At 36.4% G+C, this 17,402-nt stretch overlaps 1 pseudogene; it reads left to right on the top strand.

Annotated features, from left to right (window-relative positions):
* Window positions 1–14,515: 14,515 nt before the first annotated feature.
* LOC120769827 lies at window positions 14,516–14,718 on the top strand (annotated as a pseudogene).
* The last annotated feature ends 2,684 nt before the right edge of the window (window positions 14,719–17,402 follow it).

Raw genomic sequence — 17,402 nt, 5'->3', positions numbered from 1 at the left:
ATCTGGAAAAAAAATAAAAATTTCCCTCGATCACGATTTGATTACTGACGGGGTACTAAAACAGCTTCCTCCAGTAATTAAAGTAAAAATTAAAAAAATATTAACGCAACTTTTTGGAAAATTGCTGTTGTTATCATCATTCAAAAGCCAGGAAAACTAGGTTATGTTGTATCTTCTTACAGGCCATATCACTTCTACCGATAGTATCAAAGCTTCTTGATAAAATTCTCATAAAACGTCTCATTAATATCATAGAACGAAAAACCATAATTCCAGCGCATCACTTTCGGTTTCGAGCTAACTATTTTAAAATTGATCGAATCCACAGTATTACACACATTACTGAAAAAGCATTTGGAAAAAAATTCAGTTCTATCATGTTTTTGGATGTTGGAAAGCGTTCGATAAAGTCTGTCACAAAGGACTGTTTTCTTAACTGAAATGGATTTTACCGAAACAGCACTATATTATCATCATATTTATCAGGTCGCGTTAAACAAGGAGACGAGTACTCCGTTCTTAGGGATATAAGAGCAGGAGTTCCAGAAGGTGGTGTGTTGCGCCCTGTTCTTTATTTTCTATTCATGAAAGACCTGCCAATAGACTGGAATTATAAAACAGCAATGCTCTCCGAGTAGTTGTGTACTTTTGTAATAACTATACGTTTAAATCATATTCAACTAGCTTGTTACTTCTTTCTTTTATCTGATCTAGTTGCAATTGATAAGCAAAGTCCTCTCTCGACGAACAAAAACCAAATTCCATAAATCACTCATAATTCCCGTCTTGCTGTATGGTGCAGAGGCTTGGACGATGACAGTAACTGATGAGTCGACGTTGCGAGTTTTCGAGAGAAAAGTTCTGCGAAAGATTTATGGTCCTTTGAGCGTTGGCCACGGCGAATATCGCTTTCGATGGAACGATGAGCTGTACGAGATATATGACGACATTGACATAGTTCAGCGAATTAAAAGACAGCGGCTACGCTGGTTAGGTCATGTTGTCCGAATGGACGAAAACACTCCAGCTCTGAAAGTATTCGACGCAGTACCCGCCGGAGGAAGCAGAGGAAGCGGAATACCTCCACACCGTTGGAAAGTCCAGGTGGAGAAGGACCTGGCTACGCTTGAAATATCCAATTGGCGCCACGTAGCGAAAAGAAGAAATGACTGGCGCTCTGTTATTAAAAAAAATATTTTTAACTCAATGAGTATCTTTTAAGTCTCTCAGAAGCTGAGTGGATTTTTGACATTTTTTTGAAATTATGAAAATATTTAGAAAGATTATAAAAATTCGAAAGTAACATTAATTGCATTATTTGCAATAATTTTTAAAATTTCCTTTCCTTATAGTACGCTGAAAGGCATTGTAAAACACTACAACTGTTGCACTTGTGTCAAATCGTACACTTAAAGCGCGTTTTATTAATATCACTCATACGCCATGGGGTGATAATTTCAAAAACCAACCATAAAAGAGAATAGCGATAAAAAACACAACAGGAAAGCAGTCATATGAGCTTATGACTTATAACAATGGCGAGTGTGTATGTATTAATATTTATTTTTACTTATATTATATAGTTACATACATACATATACATATACTTATATATTAGCAACGCGATATATTTATATAAACAACTCACAGCAAACAGTCAACGCCAAAGGGTAAAATTTCTTTTTCCTTACATATGTCAAGTGTATAAAATGAAGTGAATGAAGAGGGCAAAAGCAACATCAGCAACAACAACAGCAGCAGCAACAAAAATAACTGCCGACCTGACGACACCAACACTTGTACACGCTCAAGCTGAGAGACAGCGAGTGGCAGCCGCCTTAAATAAAAAATAAAGCAGAACAGAAAACAGCAAAACAAAGCAACGACATAAAAGTACAACAACATCAACAAAAAAAGGAACGTAAGTTTGCTGGCACGCCTTAACGAGACAGCACAACAAGCAACTGTAGACTGCATTAACGATTGTTAGCAGGCAGTTGGCTGGCCGCCGGCAACAAGCCATTCATTCACACGGCATAAAAATGTGTAATATGCAACAACAAGAGCAAAAAAAAATTTAAAGAAGAAAAAACAGCCGACGAAGCTAGAATACCTTTCACAAATTAAACAGTTTGCCTACAAGAAGTTGATTTTGAACGTTCAGTTTGTATGACAGCTATATGCTATAGGCATTCGATCTGAACAATTTCTTCCTATATTATAGCATTGCTTTGGACAACAATATACGCTAAATTTCGTAAAGTTAATTTGACAAGTAAAAAATTTTTCCATACAAAGACTTCATTCTGACTGAAGGATCAGTCAGGCAACCTTATACAATTGTGGTCCAAAATCAATGATTCCCACAAATGAGCAACTTCTTAGGGAGAAGAGAACGTGCGTAAGATTTCAGATCGACATCTAAATAGCTGAGAAACCCTGTGAAGGGTGTAAAAATCATGTGCGTATGGTACGGAAGCGGCTGGGAAGTGTTTTAATGCAAAAGCGGATATTTATGAAACAACTGAAATGTTGAAATGTTGCTGCAAAAATAAAAATAAGTGCAATAACAACAAAAATCAAATAATTAAATGCAAAAACGTTTGCAACAAAATGCCGTTTATGCCACAACAACAAACAACAAGTAGGGAAAAGGCTACACACAAGTGGCAACGAAAGAAACTTAAGCGTTACAACAAAACAATTACAATAAAAACACTTGCTGGCCAAGTGCCAAAAACAAGAACAATAGCGAAGTGCAGAGCAGCGCGTTTTTGCATTGGCAACAACAAGAGTACAAATTATAAAAAATGTTGTATCGAAATGCTGATATGTTGCCAGCAATATTTTGTGCGTTCGCCTGTGCTTTTGTATGTGCTTTTGTGTATATCAGTGCGTATGTATGTGTGTGCAGTGTAAGTGCGCTAGTCAACACAGCTGTTGAAAGTGTTAATGCAAAGCGTTCTTGTATTTTTTGTCATTATTGCTCAGCTTTGTGTACGTAATTGCCGTTCTCCCCCCATCTGTGGTTGGGGTTGCCATATTAACAGAAAATTAAATCTTCAAAAATATCTGTTTTGCTGGAGTGAGATTCTGGATTAACTGGTTTCGAAGAACTTCATGCTGGAACTACTTGGTAAGCTGTAGGTTTCGATGGCTGATCTGAGTGTGGCTATGAGTACCATAGAGGTCCATATATGTATGTAGATGTTTCAGGCTCCAAGTATTTAACACCAGTCCGAGTTAAACCGAGTATCTAATATCGTTTAAAGGATTTAGAATAGAATTACTTTGCAAAAATCTCTCAGATTTCCTGGTGAATACAGAAGGCTCCTTTTTTAACAAAACAAATTAGAAGACTCTAAGCAGCTGCAGTTAAAATAACTCTTCTCAATTGTAACTTAATCAGAAGGGAGAGATGCTGGTATGCTGTCGGTTTTTTCTTTAAGAACTGAAACAATTTCACAATCTTTATGCTTGGATTTCTGAGAATTATTCAAGAGAGCGAAGTTTTCTGAAACCGTTTAAATATTTTTTGTTCAGTGACTGTAATTTAGGTTACTTAATAAGGAAACAAATCTTTATGAAGAACTTTCACTTGATTATGATCAGTCAGTTTGGATGACAGATATATCGGCGGTTTCGAAAAACGAGCCGAACCAGTAAAAATATAGAAATATCAAAGATAATGCCTTGAATGCACCGAATTTTATTAAAATTGGTCGAGTATTTCCTGAGTTGAGCTGGGGCGGTGCTAGGTACTTTTTCCTGCTTTTATACTCATCCCTTTGAAACTTCTAAGCCTCTTCTGGTCTGCGAATTTATTTCTTGTGACCTAAATTTAAAGAAAATTGGAAAACTAGGTGTTAAGAAATAGTGGAATAGTGAATTAGTAAAATGATTTTGATACTTTCTTGAAACTCCTTTAATCCTTTGAAGTATTTTGTGACTATTTCCATATTTCTTTGCTATTTTTTGTACAGTTTTTTGGGCTCTTTTTCCATCATTTCGGTTTTTTTTGTAACAACTTCGGTCCATAATTTTCGCTATTTTATGATCTCTACAGAATAGTTTCGAATTCACTTCGTAACTTCTGGGATATTTTGATACTGTTGGTTGTATATAGATTAGGTTAGGCCAATAAGCCACGCATACGTAGACCAGTTTAGTCCTTTTCGATACCAGTTGGAGTTCAGCTGCCAAGTCCAAGAGGAGTACTCATCGTTTAAGATGCCTGCGCTTGACGCGAATTTGAACAGACACTGCGGCATCGCTATTAATACCTCCAGCTGTTTACTTCGTAGTCTTGCCAATGCATGACAAATGCACAAGAGATGCCCTATTGTTTCCCTGGTGCCCACCCTTAAACATTTCTTGCAGTCTTCTCGATCTGCTAGCCTCATCCTGCGGGCGTGTGTCGCCACCAGACAGTGACTGTTTAATATTTCCATACTGGTCCTACAGTCTCTTCTTTCGATTGTCCATAGAAATTTTGTGTATTTCTGCTCTACCGTTTTGCACATGCATTTTGCAGTTTAGCATTCAGGTAGCTCGTTCCATCGGGTTTTGGTTTTCTTTGTCATGTGGTCACGTGGTATAGATAATGCATGGTTTTCCCAATGCTTATCAGATTGGGTATATTTGGCTTTTTATATTCAATATTTTTGGGTACTTCAGCACCACTTTAGGTCCACTTCCGATAAATCAGCCGAATGTGTATAAAATTTCATATCGATACCTCAAAAACTCAGACCAAAAACCAGTTTGCATATGCAGACAGACGGATGGACAGACGGAACGAAAGACAAATGGACATGCCGAAATCGTCTCAGCTCATCACGCTGATCATATACTTTATTGGGTCTCCGACGTTTCCTTCTGAGAGAAAATTTAATAAAAATGAGGGCGTCACTGAAGTATTTTTTTAATCCAGAAGAAATCTCGCTCTTCTTCTGACTTTATCTTTAAATACAGTATTCATTACGTTTTAAAACCCAGTGCAGAAAACAGTTCTATCTATTACGATCTTCACATCTACTAGCAGTTAAAGTTCTGCGTAGCAGAAAGTAGCTTTTAAACATAACCGGCAATTTAGAAGCATACACCTAAGGATAATTAATACAAGTGGGATGAAAGTATCAGCCACTTCTCAAATACATAGTTTTTAAAAGAAAGGTCTGTAATACATTCTTTCCTGAACAAGTAGTTTTTTAGTAGAGAACGGCTAAAGTAGCAAGTTTAAATACTGTCGTAGCTAGGTTTGTCATGACAGCCAGATGTTTACCGAAATCTCAATGCAATCAGGAAACAATCTCTATTAGCATAGAATACCTTAAACTTGTTTCATATGGTATGCCCACAAGTAGTTGGTGCACACAGTCTGAGACGGATTACCGATTCGAAAACGGACCTCAGAGTATATTTGATTTCACAGCTACAGCTTCTCATCTTCTTTTCAGAGTTAGAGATCTTCCCATAGGTACTGAACTAAGCTATTCCATCAACTGCCTTAGGATCACGACTTCAACTTCAAGTTCTATTTTCATGAGTTATCAAAGCAAGACTAGACAAATTCGATTCTGCCACAATAAAAAATGTAAGTAATGTGGCAACACCGTTGCTAGAAACATTTATTTTACGATTATGCAGCAGTGGTTGTTGTGGCAACATTTACGACTATAATTTTACGTAACACTCGAACCCTGGAAACAGCTTCACGCTACGAGCGTGATATTTGCCGCCACAGTGTTGTTGTTGCCCTCCAAGTGTTGCATATGCGGCATGTGGATCTCGTCGTGTTGCAGGAAATGCAACTAAGTGTAGTGGCGCTATTTCGCCGAAAGGTATACGCCAGTAATGTAATGTATACTAAAGCACATTCATACACTATATACTTGTATGTATGGATATGTGTGCATGTGAGTGTGTGTGTGTAAGTGTGGCAGCTGCTGCAGCCCAGAAGTGCTTGTACTTGAATGCTTGTAATGATCGCCGGTAATATTGCAGTGCTTCGACGGTGTGTGGCATGAACAAGTGCTCTTGTAGCCGAGTTGCGCTTGATTAGAAAGAAACATATTAATGCTGTGCACCATTGACACATGTGTATGTATGTATGCGCGTTGTTGTAACTGGTTGCAATTAAATTGTACGATGTGCGAAATTAAGTTGATTACACTTTTTGATTGTGTAACAGTAAAATCGGTCATTGAAAATTGTGAAATTTAGTACAAGCACTTAAATTGGTATGCTTTAGAGCATTAGTTAGATTGGTATGGCGGAGAATATATTTGTATATACATATATATATAGCATATGCATACATAAATATATATATGAAATGAAAGTGTGAAACAGTACTTGTCCATACTAGCGTTGATACTAAAGATAATTATCGTAAAAAGTTCTCACATTGCCAAAATTCTTATCTGAAGATACATCGACTACAATGAATCCTCTTTGGAGAAATTGAACAAGATTGACTTGTAAGAAGCTTGCATAAAGTTAACTACACTGTCGACTACTGAAGCTTTGGCCGATTCGTCTCAAGTAGGGAATGAAAGCGCTGTGTTTAATTTTTCAAATTCAAAAATGAAAAAAATAAAAAAATATAAAAAACAAGTAAGGAAGGGCTAAGTTCGGGTGTCACCGAACATTTTATACTCTCGCATGATAAAGTGATAATCGAGATTTCATTATACGTCATTTACATATTTTTCAAATACCGTATTTTTGTAAAGTTTTATTCCGCTATCATCATTGGTTCTTAATGTATGTACTCGTATTATACAGAAAAGGCATCAGATGGAATTCAAAATATTGTTATATTGGAAGAAGGCGTGGTTGTGAACCGATTTCACCTATATTTTGTCATCAGGGTGTTAAGAAAATATCATATACCGAATTTCATTGAAATCGGTGTAGTAGTTCCTGAGATATGGTTTTTGGTCCATAAGTGGGCGAGGCCACGCCCATTTTCAATTTTTAAAAAACGCCTGGATGCAGCTTCTTTCTGCAATTTCTTCCGTAAAATTTTGTGTTTCTGACGTTTTTTGTTAGTCCGTTAACGCACTTTTAGTGATTTTCAACATAACCTTTGTATGGGAGGTGGGCGTGGTTATTATCCGATTTCTTCCATTTTTGAACTGTATATGGGAATGCCTGAAGAAAACGACTCTGTAGAGTTTGGTTGACATAGCTATTGTAGTTTTCGAGATATGTACAAAAACCTTAGTAGGGGGCGGGGCCACGCCCACTTTTCCAAAAAAATTATGTCCAAATATGCCCCTCCCTAATTCTATCCCTTGTGCCAAATTTCACTTTAATATCTTTATTTATGGCTTAGTTATGACACTTTATAGGTTTTCGGTTTCCGCCATTTTGTGGGCGTGGCAGTGGGCCGATTTTGCCCATCTTCGAACTTAACCTTCTTATGGAGCCAAGGAATACGTGTACCAAGTTTCATCATGATATCTCAATTTTTACTCAAGTTACAGCTTGCACGGATGGACGGACGGACGGACAGACGGAAGGACAGACGGACGGACGGACAGACAGACATCCGGATTTCGACTCTACTCGTCACCCTGATCACTTTGGTATATATAACCCTATATCTGACTCTTTTAGTTTTAGGACTTACAAACAACCGTTATGTGAACAAAACTATAATACTCTCCTTAGCAACATTGTGGCGAGAGTATAAAAAGGTCCCCAAAAGTCAATTTCTACAAAAGTTATGGTTATTAGAAAATAAAAAAGCCTTTTTTTGAAAAATTCATAACTTTTTTTGAAGTTAGACAAAAAATTTTGAAAAAATGCTCAAAAATGTTTTTCAAAGGATAGAAAAGGATGGATAAGTTTCAGCAAAGTCTAAAGGGGTCGGGTTCAAAAGTGGTCGATTTGGTATGGAATACCCCATATGAATTGGCAGAATGTCGAGGATAACCTTCAGAGCCTTTATTGACATTGTTTTTATTGCGCCCGTAATTATCCGCAAGCGGGGCCCGTTGACCTGTTCCAGGGGTTAATATCGCACTTTTTCGATAATGCAATTCATCATACCAACGCACCATAGTTAGAAACCGCTTGGAGATAGCAATCCAGAAAGCCGGCGGATTATCAGAAAGGCAATACGGCTTTATGAAAAAGAGGTCCACCATTGACGCACTATAAGATGTCGTTGACACTGCGAAATGCGCAGTAAGTGGCAAGCGATGGAAAGGCGGAACATAAAAATATTGTGCGCTGATCACCCTGGATGTGAAGAATGCCTTTAACTCAGCAAAGTGGGCAAACATAATCAAAGGTCTACATGAAATACGTGCTCCTCAATAACTTATGGAGATTGTCATAAGTTATTTTGAAAACAGGCGAGTATTATACGACACAGAAGGAGGCACAAAGAGCTACTTAATTTCGAGTGGAGTACCGCAAGGCTCGGTACTAGGCCCTCTTCTATGGAACATAATATATGATGGGGTGCTAAGGAGACACCAACCGAAAGCTATTAAAATAGTTGCATACGCAGACGACCTTATTGTATGGTAGTAGTGGCTAAACACCTCGACGACCTCCGGAGCAAATGCAATGAGTACATAATCGGTCTGCGCCAATGGTTCTCCTCAATTAGTTTAGAACTGGCTAAGAAAAAGACAGAAGTTTAGCTCATAAGTACTAGAAAAGTAGAGGAAAGTATATCTCTCACCATAGGGGAGTGCGAGATTCATTCAGTCACACCTAAAATATCTGGGAGTAATAGTAGACCCAAGGCTCAAATTTAAGGATCACCTCGAGTACACTGCAGGTAAAGCGAATAAAATCCTGAATGTCTTATCAAGAATGATGGCAAATAAAGGCTGCGTGCGTTCCAACCGGCGTTTTTTACTCGCAAAGGTAATAAGATCGGTTATGTTATATGCGGCTCCAATATGGATCCAGGCGCTAGGCATCAAAGCATATGCCAGACAACTAAACACAGCGCTGCTGCTGAAGTAAGATGCTCAGGATGATGCACATTGACATCCAGGGGGACGAATACGAACGAGTTTACAAATTACCAGAGCCATCTATAGGAGCCAAAAGAGAAGACAGAGTGAAAAGTTTAACGATATGGCAACAGCGGTGGCAAACCTCACTTAAAGAACGGTGGTCCTGCAGACTAATACCGGAGATCCATTCCTGGATCGACAGACGACATGGGGACCTGGATTTCCACCTAACCCAAATACTAATTGGAAAGGGGTGCTTTAGAAGCTAACTGTACGGATTCCAGCACGACTTTTGTCTGAATTTTCCGACGTGTTTAAAGTGCTTAGAAGACACCGAGCATGTACTTGTATTCTTTTATTGCCCTCACTTTTAAGTACAAGGGAAAAACTTAAAACTACACTAGGTGGTAGTTTTGCGGTGGAAAATTTGGCTACGCTTATGTGCCAGTCCACTGAGAGCTGGAATGCTGTCAGCGAAGCGGCAGCCTCAATCATGACAAAACTTAGACATATAGAGCAGAATAGGCGTCCGCCAGTCCGTGCCATAGAGGAGACTTAATTGTCTTATCACTCCCACTAAATAATACCTAATCAGGTGGTTCCGTGGGAGAGTCTGGAGTTGGGAGTAGGTTAGGTTTAGCGGATTAAATTTCCGCACTTCGGCTTTTGATGCACCATATGTTAGTAAGGGCATATGATATTTGTGTAGAGCCAATAGACAAATTGAGTTCGTAGACCAAGAATTCTAAATTCAAAAGGCTTTGTTAACCCTGCCCTCCATGTGTTCTGTTCACCTTAGTTTTTTAATCTAGGAAAACTCCGAGATATTTGGCAGCACTGAAGAATGCAATAGATCTGCGCCTTAAAGAGGAGAAATTTTCGCTCTTCTTATTAAAATCTGAACTTCCAGACAGCCAATCATCTGCAGCTATGAAATCAGGAATATTGACTTTAAACGATCGCTGCGTGGTTTTTGCTTTATGTGCTGGTGCAGAATCTTGTTAGTAAATCCAATGCTTTTACAAATACAATTCTTATTGTTTTGCTTAGCATATAACCTCATAAGTTTATAAGGATTTGATATAAGGCTCATAGGCTCATAGGCTGTAGCTAGCATATATCATCTTACCAGAAACGACATAAAAGTCTATCGAATGAGACGGTATGTTCAAAATAAATTTTATAAATCATTTGCAGAGTCAAATTTTATACAACATACATACACATTGGAGCTCAACTTTGAAAAAGCAAATTCTGAAATCTGGAAATAAAAGCTCTTGATCTCAAATGATCTCTATCTTCATGTCAAGCCATAATTTTGTATGTACTCGTAAGCCCTATGATGCGTTGGTCCGATCTGATAGTTAAGTAGCGAAGGATCGTAGAATTTGTTGAACATTCTATGCCAAATTACGTGAAGATATCATGTTTTGAAAAACTTCTCCGCACAGTTTGTATGACAGTTACGTATATATGCAATTGTGATCCAACACCGGTGATTTTGGAAAATGAGCATTTTCTTGGGGAGAAAAGTTCGCGCGCGCTAAATTTCAGTGCGATACTTCAAAAATTGAAAGATATATAGATAAGCTAACAAACATAAAAATAACAAGAAAAAACGTTAACTTCGGCTGCACCGAAGCTAATATACCCTTCACAGGTGCATTTCTTTTAGTAACTATGTGTTCAGTTTGTATGGAAGCTATATGCTATGGTAATCCGATCTGAACAATTTCTTCGGAAATTACATTGTTGCCTTAAAAAATAATCTATACCAAATTTGGTGAAGATACATTATCAAATGTGAAAGTTTTCCATACAAGAACTTGATTCCGATCGTTCAGTTTGTATGCAGCTATATGTTACAGTGATCCGATATCAGCAGTGTGATCACTGAGTGACTAGTTCGTATATATACAAACGGACGGACGGACAGACGGACAGACAGACAGACGGACATGGCTAAGTCGACTCAGCTCAACATACTGATCATTTATATATATACTTTATACAGTCTCCGACGCTTCCTTCTGGGTGTTAAAAACTTCGTGACAAACTTACAGGGCATATTAAGGGTATAAAAATGAGCTTAGAAAATACATCAGCTGATTCTTTCCTAAAGACCTTTAGAGGCACTAAAGTCAAAACAACGCTATCTCCACCTAGTCTAATCAAAGATAATATGTCAATAATATGTTTTGGGTGAATAAGAAGGGTTACCGCAGTCTTGACACAGTTTTATTACCAGGTACTCGTACTTACAACAAAACAACAACATAATATGAAAAGCATGAACAAAAAAGTGTTTACTTAGTGCATTTACGATGTTTCATCTTTCAATAGGCTCTATTTTTGTAGCCTTTTAGATGAGGGCTCATCCTCAAAATTAATTTCTTTTCCTATAGGGATGAAATGATTTCTAAGTGTCGTTTTGGTCATTTTCAATACGGCATGATCTGTTAGACTCTCGTAAAGCTTTCGAAGTCAACATTGGCTGCAAATCTTTCGTTAATTTTTGGGCACCCTTTAGAAATAAATTATAAGTCGTAATGTATATATTATCTGTGCTTCTTTGAAATATTGCTTCGCGTTGATTTTGTCAGTCTTTTCAAACGGGTTTATTTCCGACATCGCATCTTTTTTGATATCAGCTGTTTAAAGTTCCCTAAACTCTATCGCAGGGAACATTCTTGAGAAGAAAATGAAGGAAAATGGTACTCTTTTATCATGTCATCCTTGATACAACGAAACCGTACTTTTTATAATTTTCACAAGTCGTTAGTGAAATAGCATAGACACCGCTTACGCTCATCGTTCCATCGATTGCGCTATTCGCGGTTGTCAATGTGCAAAAGACCGCCTCATCAGATGTTGTCATCGTCCATGCCTCTGCACCATACGGACGGCGATGATGAGTGACTTGTAAAATTTGGCGAAAGGGGACTTTACTTCTCTATTGCCTACTCAGTTCGAAGTAGCACCTGTTGGCCATAGTTATTCTGCGTTGGATCGAGGCTGCCGTTGTTGTTGTTGGTGTTAATGCTGGTTCCAAGATCAATGAAATTAGTCTGGAGAAAGCAGAACTAACGGCGCGATTTTTGAAACCAATGATATCAATATCGTACGTTCGCAGCCGTACATTCTAATAGAAGATAATATCTTCTCTGTTTAGCTCTGCAGTTCGTACTATTCTCTCCAGCACTGACGGAGCTTTTGGTGTTGCTCAACGTCAGCTGACTCAGCCGTATTTGCTTTATGAGGATGAAAGCATAGACTACATATGCGTAATACTTTATGACTGGTATGAGAAGTACAGATATGTATGTGCTGTTAGTGAATGAAATGAAGTGTGTAGCCCAAAGGTGTGCTTTAATATTTACTCAGTTAAGCCATAAATACACTTTTAGTACTTCATTTATAAAGTGTATAGAATAACTTTATCTACAAAAAAGGAATATAAAGTTATTAAATAGCAAAAAATTTTCGCCGTATTTTCTTTTTAACAAAAACAATCCTACGAGTAATTGAAATTTATACCAATGTTAGAACAAATCTTCGAGTTGCGTAGAAGAGATTTAAATACTTCCATAAAATAAAGCTTGTCAAATCAAAATAATCAAAACTTAGAAAAGACGAATTACCCAAAAATGCAAAGATTACATAAATACTTAAGCATTTGCCGCTTTGACCCAATTACGGAAAAAGTTGAGTAGGTTGCAACAGCCGACCCAAGCGGATTAGCATGAATAATAATTAAAAATGGAATATTAAAAACTAAAGTGGCAGATGGAAATGTGTATAATAAGACAGCAATGATTGAGATAAGTGAACCGTTTTATAGAATAACATAAAGAAAAATTTTCTTGTGATGAAAGGGATTACTGAAATTTATTTTCCTTTCAACATGAAAAACGCAGAAAACTGAATATTCATCGCCTCAACATGCTTTACTTTAACTCAGGATTAGTAGAAATATAATTTACGGACGGTTTATGCCTAAATATGAAAATCTGAAATTTCAGGCTTGCCAACTGTTTGAAAATTGTGTTTAAAAATATGAATAAGATTATTATCGAAACGGCGATTTCTTACCTTTTTGCAATTATTTGAGAAGGGCTGCCACTTAATTAAACAATTAACTATTTGTCTGTGATTTGATTTAACTTTTAGTGTCTCGGCTTGAATAATATCCTGCTAAGAACTTTACCAATTTAGATTCTATTTCTATTCTATTTCTTTATAGAATACTTTTACTGATAGAATTCTTAAGAAACGCGCAAATTTTACGAACTTTTCACACAAGGGCACATTGTTATCGTGAAAAGAGTCGATCTGAATTTTAATATCTATTCTTAAAGATTGACCGTTATTTTCGCTATAAGTCATCCATAGCCACTGAATTTTAATATCGATTCTTAAAGATTGACCGTTATTTTCGCTACAAGTCATCCATAGCCACTGTGGTCCACATATTCAATAAATTGGGGATTGAATGGTTATGATTCGATTTCGAGACCTTTTTAGACATGACACATATCTCAAAGCCATTATTGTTGCATATTTTTGCTCCGATAACTTCTTTGGCGAAAGAAACACTCCAAGGAATAAGAATTGTGTGGCTTTAGTCCGATTCCGTCGCTTTTTACAGTGTAACATATGAAAAACAGATAGTACTATTCACTCAATTTGATTGAAATTGAATAGGTCTTTCCTGAGATGAGGTGGTGCCGCATCGACTCTTCAATTTTTATACCGATCTCTTTGAAGCCTTTAAGCACAAACTTGCCGCCGTATTTGAAGCTTTTGAAGCACATTTAAAAATATTGAGTAAAAGTTAAGAACAAGTCGAATATATATGAATAGCTAAAAACGTTTTCCTACTCTTTTAAGGCCCCTTGGAATTTTTTGGGTGTCTTGTTATTATTTCAGTATTTACTCGAAATACTTGTATTTTTGAAGTTATACTTCTTATACGAGTTCGGAAAAGGTTGCGATAGATTCAGGTTTCACAACCTTGTTCAATATGAATCTACGCAACCTTGTCTGCGAAGATGTTCGAGCAGCAAGGGAGGCGGTGACAATCGGCGATCGTTTGTTCGTTTCTTTCGGCACAGCTCGGCTTTTCTACCAACAACACAATGTTGCCATGCTTATGCTGTTGTTGTTTTTGTAGAACAATGTTTCAATTTTTGGTTGGTGACATATTCAATTAAAAATAAATTCTGTTGGGATTCGAACCTACGTACCTACGTGCTCGTCGTAACTTTTGAAGCGCTTACCACCTAGACCACCATTGACACTTGTATTGCGTTGTCCTAATTATGGTTTGGTTATGCATGAAAGAAATATACAATGGATCGCCGATTGTTACCTCTTTCCTTGCTGCTGCTGCGCATATGTATGTTTGTATGCTTGTGCATTATTGAAGTTATGCTTCTTTTTCTTTCGTTTGTCTTTCATTTCTGCGAATTCTCAAATATTTTGCGTATATTTTGGTTGAAATACTCTGCGTTGGCCGTTGAAAAATTAAGGCTATACTTTACAGGATCATTTCTGTAGTTAGTCTTCATTTAAATTTTTTGGAAAACGACTCGCGATGACGAGGTATATCGTTTTATCTGACAGCGTGAGGTTTATGAACTTCATTTCTAATATTGTGTTGTGGCATATTAGAAATGATGTTTCTTCGAAAATCGCTCGCTTACAACGGATAAAACGACTTCTGAGTGGTGATTTTAATGAATAAATTCCAAGGTTTTACACAAAAATAATGCGGTCAATAAGTACAGTACGCTTATGTATGCTTGCGCATTATTTTTCTTTCGTTTGTCTTTCATTTTTGCGAATTCTCAACTATTTTATGTGACTTTATTTCTTTCGTCTCTCTGTTTTTTGTGCGAATTCTTTGAATTTCTGAACGCGCACATGTGTATACATACATTCATATGAGAATGTGCAGATACACAAGATAAGATAGAAAGATGTATGCCTTTTAACATCGTATACTATACTAATAAATATTTTTCGTACTAATAGAAATTAAAGTTATCACAGCACTGTTATGTATATGAATATTAGGTATATTGCTGTGATAAATTTAATTTCTATTAGTAAGAATAATATTTATTAGTATAGTATTACGATGTTAAAATGCAAAAATTAAAGACTAAGTCCGTCGAGATTCGAACCTGCGTTCACATTGTGCCTTTTTTTGTGGTGTCTTGTCTTAAGTATGGTTTGGTTATGCATGTAAGAAATATACGATGGTTCAAATAATTTTGTTTAAGTATAGAAATATGCTTTTGTAGAACATTTGCTTTCGCAAACATACAGACAAATGTGCAAACGACATAATATATGTATGATTGTTTCGCATTTTGCTTCTACGCCAGTCAAATTTCTATACAAAAATCGGCTGAAATGTGTGAAAAAATAAAATGGACAACTAGGGCAAATAATTTTTAAAAAATTTATTGATAATTAAATATAAATGAAAATACATGTAAATTTACTTAAATTTATTTTAAATTTATTAAAAAACTTATTTAGATTTATTAAGAAACTTATTTAAATTTATTGAAAAACTGCAAAGAAAAATAAAAAGAAAATTCATTTTACTTTGGCCCAGTTTTGTGCGCAATACAAATGCAACGCCAATAATGAATACAAGAAATTAACTAAACACCATGATATAAGATATACAAATTATAATATGACAACCTAATTCGAAGAGTACAAAAGAGAGATGGTTACGCTGCATATTCCCTTCCGCAACGAAGAGACGGAACTACTTTCCGAGTCAAAATTCCTTCATTTAGACTTTGCTTTATAAAATGTGCATAATGCATTTAAATGTTCTAGTTTTCTTTCATACAAAATGATATGCATTTCTGAATATCACTAAGAAGTATAACTTCTTCCGCGCGTAGGGACTCCACGCACCTTTTTTTGTACCGTTTTTTTAGCACTGTTTTGAAATCATTCCAAAATTTTTATCTAAATGTTTTTGTGAACAAATTCGGAACTTTATTTTCACTGTTATAAGAGCTCTACGAAACCGTTTCGAGTTCACTTTAAGACTTTTTCGGGTTAAGGGGCAATTTTCGGTATCTTGTTGATAATTTTTTCCGTAGAAATTTTTTCGAACATCATCAGAACTACAATTCCTCTATTACAAAACTTTTTTCTACATTGTTTTTTCATAACTTTACAACCATACTTTAGCCATTCTATGAGTTCTATGAAATAATTTCAAGTTAACTTCGTGACCCTTGTTGGTAATTTCTGGACTCTTAGGCATATTTTGGTTTTATTTTAGTTTGGTTTTTTTTATTACTAAGTTTTCTAGATTTTGTCTCGGAAAACTTCAAAAGTGCAATTTACTTACATTTCGGGTTCACTTTGTGATTGATGGAAGAGTTTTTGGGCTGTTTTGGAAACAATGCTGGAATTTTTAAGACTGTTAATTGGACAATTTCGCTTTCACTATTTTATAAGTTCTAAAACACCACTTCGGATTCACTTCGTTACCATAGCGGAGTTTTTCGGACTGTTCGGTACATTTTGGGTTCACTTTGTGGACATGGACAATTTTTTGGAACTGAAACTTTTTAGACTGTTCCTCGGACAACTTCGCCTTCACTATTTTGTGATTTCTACGACATGACACCACTTCGCATTTACGTCATTACCACGGTGGATTTTTTTTCGGACTGCACCGTATATTTCGTCATGATTCTAAGATGTTTTAGGAACTGTTATCGGATTATTTTAGAAATTCTTCCAAATTGTTTTAAGACCACTTCGGGACTGAAATTTGACAAATTTATAATCTCAACGGGATTTAGGAAGCTTCGGGCTCATTTCGTTTTGATTTCATAATTTTTTGCATAATTTTACTCAGAAATTTTTAAGAAATTACTTAGGAAATTATCATAGCCATTTCAAGAAAAACTCTAAGGCGAAAGTATTTTATTTTTAATATCTGTCATTAATTAAACTGCTTTTGCAAACATCTTCTTAAGAAGTACTGGCATAGCAGATAAGACGCAAATGTTTTTCTACACGTTTAGCTTTCGTCAATGCGTAAATCATTATGGCGACCAATTTAATTTGTCTGCTTTTGGCCAGCAGATAAGAAATGCGAAAAGTTTTACTGCCGTTTACGCACATACATACACATATATGTATGTATAATACCGTACTCACGTTTGGCGTGTGTGGCATGAGCCAAGAATTATGGCAACGACTTGGCGATGGAAATGAAAGAAGCGGCAAGTAATACAAAGCGAGCCGATAACAGCAAAAAAACAATAACAATAAGCTTAAGGAAGTTGTGAAAATATGTGGTGTTGAAAGTGCTGCAGGCAAGTGTGTTCAACGCGTATGCAGGCGGTGATATGTGTTGAAAAAAAT

This window comes from Bactrocera tryoni, chromosome 2 (genome assembly GCF_016617805.1).
Source record: "Bactrocera tryoni isolate S06 chromosome 2, CSIRO_BtryS06_freeze2, whole genome shotgun sequence".
NCBI lineage: Eukaryota > Metazoa > Arthropoda > Insecta > Diptera > Tephritidae > Bactrocera > Bactrocera tryoni.
This window is presented reverse-complemented; position numbering and strand designations above follow the sequence as displayed.